This window comes from Oreochromis aureus, linkage group 8, assembly GCF_013358895.1.
Source record: "Oreochromis aureus strain Israel breed Guangdong linkage group 8, ZZ_aureus, whole genome shotgun sequence".
Taxonomy (NCBI): Eukaryota; Metazoa; Chordata; class Actinopteri; order Cichliformes; family Cichlidae; genus Oreochromis; species Oreochromis aureus.
Window position 1 is genome coordinate 11881638 of NC_052949.1, and position 6866 is coordinate 11888503.

Here is a 6866-nt window from a genome sequence, read left to right on the forward strand (position 1 = left end):
TTTTATTCTGTGGCCATCTTATTGCTTCTTTCCAAAAGCCGTAACGCACCACTGAAAGAAAAGATTCATACCATGGCGTGTTAACCTAAATGAGAAGAGTGGGAGCTGAGAAATAAAAGAAAACGTTCCAGTCATTGCCACCACCCTGTACTACAGTCTAGGCCGACATTAACACTGAAATGAGAATGACCTCATCATACGTTCAGCCAAATCATCATAAGTGACATGATATTAACTCTGCCAGACAGCTTTATTTTTTTTTCTTGGGCAGTTCTCCATTTTGCTATAGTTTGTGGTTCTGTGCCCTTGTTATCTGGCCCTCCAGACTCTACTCTGACTGTGAAGCAGAGGAGCAGAAAGATGGCAGTAATTCATTTTGTGCCACGCCACAGGCAACGCTCTTTTTCCCTTCTGCCCATTACCTCTAGACCAGACTCTACGTCTCAGCAGGACACCGCTTCCTTCCGCTCTGGCCCAGACCCACGGTACTCCAGGGGGTTGAGGTTAGTGGACGACCCACTTCAGATTCTGTCAGCGCCACCCGCAAGCATCTGAGGCACTCCATTCTACCTCCAGGAAAACTGCAAAAAGGATGGCAGGCTCACAGTCAGTTTAATCGAAGAAGCAGTGCCTGTTTTCTCTTCATTTATCTTCATATACAAGTTGGAACTCCATTTTAAAAGACCTCTTAGACTAAACTTGTTTGTACAATCACAGCCATATTGTGGCGTGTGTGTGTGTGTCTTTTCGAGCTTTTTTGCAATATCCAAAAATAGCATTGTGTTCTATTATGTTTTATAGTTTTGTGTTAAGCAGGAAGCCGTTCAGTATTTTTAAAGGTAAAATATTCTAGTTTGGAATGGAATAAGGTTCAATTACAGTCCAATTCTTCAAAATGAGAAGATGTGCATCAAATACAGGATGCCTGGATGTTTTTGAATTTAAAGTGGTACATTGGAAAAACACTTTTTTTGCAGTATTGCCACAAGACCTAATTTGTTCCCCCGGCAGGCATTTGAGTTTTGTTGTTTTTTTTATCTTTATTTTGACATGTTGTTGTTCATGAGAAGATGAGGAGAAATATCTCATTAACAGGCTCTCTCCTATCTCCCTTCATAAATCACTGACATGGAAATGAAACTGTCCTGACAAAAAGGGAGATGGATAGAGGAATACAAATGCAAAAACATTACATGTACATTCATCCCTTCGCCCTCCTCGTCGCTGCTTCACATGCAGGCATTTCAACAACTGGAACAACTTCTGAATCGACAATTAGAAATGCAACAAAAACCTGAAGTGATTTAAAAGAGGATAAAAAATCTAAGAGGGCACTTGTGCAAGACTGCAGTGTTTTCACAGGATGGCAGCTTGAGTCTTGATTCATTGATTCTTTGTTAAAATGTGACAAAGCCACAGATCTCTGATTACTGAGACAATGATTACATTTGTCTCGTGTTTGTGCAAGGTTTTTGCAGTCTCTTCCAAAAACCCCCCCACCTGCATGGGTCAAAAATACGGATATATTTAAAGTTTTCTTCTCATCCTGTTCCTACGCTGAGTATGGGTAAATTATAAATAATATAACTTATATATCTGAGTTTTTAACAATGGTCATAAATAATAAAATACCCATAAGCTCTATCCTGTTTCTGCAAGAACCTAAAAAAATGGAAAAAGGAAAAGGTATGAAACCTCGTGAGTTGAAAAATGAAGCTAACATTAAAGCACCCCAAAGTTTTGGGCTTCTTGATGACCACTTAAAGCTCCCTGCAAAAGCATAAGCAAAAAAATTCAATTCAATACTAACGTTCACACCTTTGCATGAGAAGGCTAAAAATAATTCTCGTCCAAAAATTATTTTTAGTTCTCTGTGTTTAATGTTCCCCTTCTTGACATGTGAACAGGAGGTGACTTAACTTTTATTTGTATCACCTATTTATGCTATAAGGCTTAGACTTCTGTAAAGTAAGGGTGTGAAAGCTTTGACAGAAGGCTACATCTGCTAGCTTTGACTCTCGGATGGGCCCTCACAAGTGTTTTTGTGGTATTGTTGAATTTTGCAGCACTTTTGATTCAGTTATACATTTTAAGTATTCAGTTTTTCAATAATACAGCTTGCTGTGCAGTTAATTGTAGTAATAGTCCAGACAGGAATTGTGTTTGTAGGTAAGCAAAATTGCAGTCTGGATTTGTTTACAAAAATGGAGTTTGCGGCTATCTTTAGCTAATTAGCATTTGCAAAAAATTGGAACTCCACCCACTCATGCAAACATGGTTACTTTTAGGACTTCTTGCTCCTTCCATCTTTTGCAACTTTGTGTAAAAACCAAGCTGTGGCAATATTTTTTAATTATGAGTGAAGTTAAAGCTGTTATGCTGGTAACTGAAACATTAGCTTTAGCTCAGCAAGACACTTTTAGAAGCACAAGTGGCAGAATTATTGTCAGGGCTATTTGATTTAATTGCCTGTTTAAAAATGAACTAAAAAAAATAATGTCAACCCATCTATGGTGTACCCTACTTCTCACCCTATGAAACCTGGGATAGGCTCCAACTGTCATGTGCAAAAAGGCAATAAAGCAAAGTGGACTCTAAAGTAAGACCAACTGCAGACGAAGTCATTTGCAACAACAAGCAAATGCAGATTGAGATGTCAGCCAATGGAATCCCAGGGTACAGTTCAATTTACGGGTACAGTATCCACTGAGAGAGATGAGAGGTAAGCCCATGCAGGTCCACAGGCAAGGGTGTAGAAATGTTTCAGGTGATTATGTTTGAGGTTGAAACTAAGTAAGCTAACTGCTTACTCCAGGCAGGTGAGTTGATGCGCTAAATTCTCCAGTGAAGGATTTCAAAGAGGGAGGACCAAGTTGATGAAGAAGTCACTCTTCCACCAAACAGGGAATGCTGGGAAACAGGGAAACGCAGAGAAGAAAAACTAAAAGGCTTAGAAAATCACAAGGATGCCATGGAAGAGCCTGTTAAACACTCAAATGTAGCAAACAATCTGACAGAGAGTGGACACTGGAGCTGGTCATTGACTTGTCAGGCAGCAGGTGTGACGGCTTAAGAGCAAGAACCCAGGACTCCAACCACAGGCAGATTTTCACCTGCTTAACACTACTATGGCATCAGCTTCCACAACTCTGAAATGAAAAAGCAAAAGAAGATGGATGGACGGATGAATATCACTGACCTTTTGAACACAGCGTCTCTTTTGTCTGACCATGATATTTTTTGTCTTGAATATACCCTGATGTGTTACAAATATATCCCCTTCCCCTCACGTTCATTTATTTTTGAGTCAATTTCCTTCATATACTCCAATAAAAATTCAAACTACATTGCATCTGACAACGCTGACACTTCTATCACTCTCCCAGACAAGCATAATCAACAATCTTTGTCAATTTTGTTGGATTTAAACTTACAGATTTACCCAGTGGTTGTTACACAAGGGAGTCCGCAGCCCGTTATACAGCATACCTTCCTCAAGCAGCAGCTGACATTTACTAGTTTAAATCTGTCATCTCAGGAGTTATCTGTATGCCACAGTGTTTTGTGGGGAGAACTTTGACTTTGAGCATGCATTCGTTAACAGTGTAAGTCAATCTGAGAAGTGCTTCAGCCTAGCGATGAAATCTAGAAGATTGCAGCTGCGAAAACAAGCAGCTGATGAGTCCCTGAGGAGGTCAAATCCTTTTGCACAACTGAAAATAAGCTCTGATGCGTATGCAATCCTGCAACAGGCAAATCTAGATATAAACAAAGTCCTTAATTGAGATAAGTAGCCGCATTTACCTAATCTTGACTATTTTCGGTCTTGTCCTAGTAATTATAATATCACTCCACAATGTGCAGGTACACTTGAAGTAATTGCTGGGTGTGGGGTAAGCCTTGATGAAGTGTGATGCTGATAGCGCCCGTGATTGGATAAAATATAAATCTTTTGATCTCACGTAAAGGTTAAGAATAGTGCATCAAATTTCTCTTTAAATCTTTTTTTTTCTTCTGTTTTTTCAAAGCAAAAACTCGTTTTTGGAGTTTCATCTGCCTGAAATAGAAAATGAATATTTCTTTGGTCTCTGAATGAGAAAAAATGCCAAAAGTGATCACCAGCCAACAGGGAAAGTACAATAACCCAAGTCTAGTAAATGATGTTCTAGCAGAAGGAGAAAGCAGAGCTACACAATACAGCTTTTGCGAGCAAATGCAGAGGATTAAGTAAGTTTCCCTTTGAGAAATTAACTAGTACAAAAAGTGGAGATAAAAGAAGAGACAGAATAACAAGGCCTATTTGCCTATTCAGAGGTTTAGTCATGCATTAAAAATCATAGTGTTAAGCTTCCTGACAGATGCTAATGAAGTGATGTTTACATTTTTGATTCGCTGCCTAAACAAAGATAAGACATGCTCTCGGAAAACAGCAAACCCTGCAATCCAAACACATCCATTGAGTCTGTCACCAAAGACATGACAGCTTTCTTCCCTTTCTTTAACAACAATAAGCAGCTCATTTCCATATTAATGAGAAAAAAGAAAGGCAAGTGGATGAAGGGGGGGTGTCGAGCACGGAGGGGGCGATGTTGCTTCTTGTTGTCTTGGCACCTATTGACAAAGTCTTCAAATAGGTTGTTAATGACCAGCCTAAAACAAAGGGAGCAGCCTGTGGAGTAATCATATCAATATGTTGTGTATGTGCATCGTGCTGAGTACTGTCGCCATATCTCCTGTGTGGTTGCTCTGGTGTAAATGTTTTTTGCCACACATTTAGATATATGCACGTGTTCATGCAAGGACATGTGTGTACACATGTATTTGCCGATCTATAGATGCCACGCTCACACAGTGTGAAACATCTTTAAAAATCAGACATCCTCATCAAACAGGAAGTAAGCTTCAGTACACCCAAAGGGTAAACACCAAATTAGCAGAATTAGAGTACACAAAGCCAAATTAAGAGAGGGGAGGGGTGTTACAAAAGATCTATTGGATCTCTTAGCACCGATACCACAAAATGTAAACTGTTTATGAGAAAATGCTGTTGTCTTGACCTGCAAAGTAAAAACTGTACACTTCAGATTGGGCCATAAAATCTGACTTAAAGAAGGAGGAGGGGGGGAGGGTGTTACCATTTTTACACTGAGTTCATTCAATATGTCACAGAGACTTATAAGACTGTGATTTTTTTCTTTATTTGATGTGAAAAAATAAGTTGGGTCAGACCACAAAGGTATTTTAACCACCTTGAAGAAAAGAAAATTTCAGCTTAATTGCATAACAACAAATGTCTGGATCCAGCATTTTTGGATCTTTCACCACCCTGAAGACTGCATGTCTGTATATTTCAGTTTGAGATATAAATCATGAGTCTAAGCATAACAGTAGATTCTTTAAGGTATGTAAGAGGTTGTCATCAAACTATCAACATCACTCAACGTATGCAAGAAAATGTACAAATGCAAATATCTGCATATTTCAGTTCCTTATATGACTTAATCCTGGATTCCCCTCATGGATGTCAGACTCACACTTGAAAGAGATGAAAATTTAAAAAAAAAAAAAGGCTTTATTCACAAATTACATCATTACTTATTATAAATAATTTTGTTGTAATCCATGTATCAAAGTCCCAAAATGTAAATTGCGGCATCTCTGTAATTTGTTCCCGTATTCTGTGTAATTTCTTAGGAGGCATTCGCCAAGGCAACACTTGACTCCGAGAAGCATCTCCTAAACACAATCTTCCAGTTCATAGTGCATGTCATTAGCCTCCTAAATTACAAACATCATTAGGGGAATTGATTCAGCTTAGCATCCTGGGGGGGCTCAGTCTGCTGTTCCTACATGGTGAGCTCATTCTGAGTGTGGTGTCAATCCTATTTCACAAGTTCAAGGAGACCCATTGGGGGTCTGAGCCGTTCACCCCCTCTTTATTCTTGCATAGTGAAGCCCTGTGTCCTCATTAGCAAAATAGAAAAAAAAAGAGGTTGTAGGCTGGTGGGTGTGTAGTGCGGCCTTCATATATGTTGAGCATGTAGGAGCACTGATGCATGCTGATCTTTGCAACTCCAACAAGTGCTGGGGCATGCTTTGGCAGCTGTGCATTTTGTTATTGATTTGTTTTTATTCATAAGAGATAATAAATATATTTTACAACTCAACCAAAAAAAAACAAAACAGAGAAATCAGACTGTAATAACTTACCAAGAAATGGAAAGTGTGGCGATGAGCAGGTGCATGAAAATTGCGATTGAGCTGAGTACGTGGGGAAAATCCTTTTGAAAAGAGTCTTCAAGGTGGGAGTAAAGTACCAAGGGAAAGCAACTGATTCATAGGAGGGGAACTGAAAAATAGGGGGGAAATGACTAGAAACACAATATGAGCAAAAAGAAATTTAAATAAATTCGCCCCTCGAACCACCAGTGCAACATGGTCCTTGTACTCTGGAGCAACAACTAATTCCAAGCAATGTAAAAAACATGGTGGGGGTGGTGTGCCTTCAATAATTCATCTGGAGATTGAAAGATGTGTGTCTCCAGAGACCGCGGTGTAGATAGCATGTTGCACAGCTCTCCACGGGGACTCGCCATGAACTCTGCATGTGAATTTGTGAGTATGGAGATTGAGTTCAGGGTTCAACATGAGAAGGTCTGATATGGCTCTACACTGAACCTTACCTCCTCTTCTTACAGCATAGAATAAATTCCTCCAGTACTCAAGACTCCTCACAGATTTCCACCAATCTTTTATGTTGATGCAGTGGTGAATTCGATGTGAAATGCAGATCACTGTTTTTTGCATGTACAACACTAAAAAAAAAAGTAACATGGCACTTTCCTATTTGTTTACAATGTTGCTTT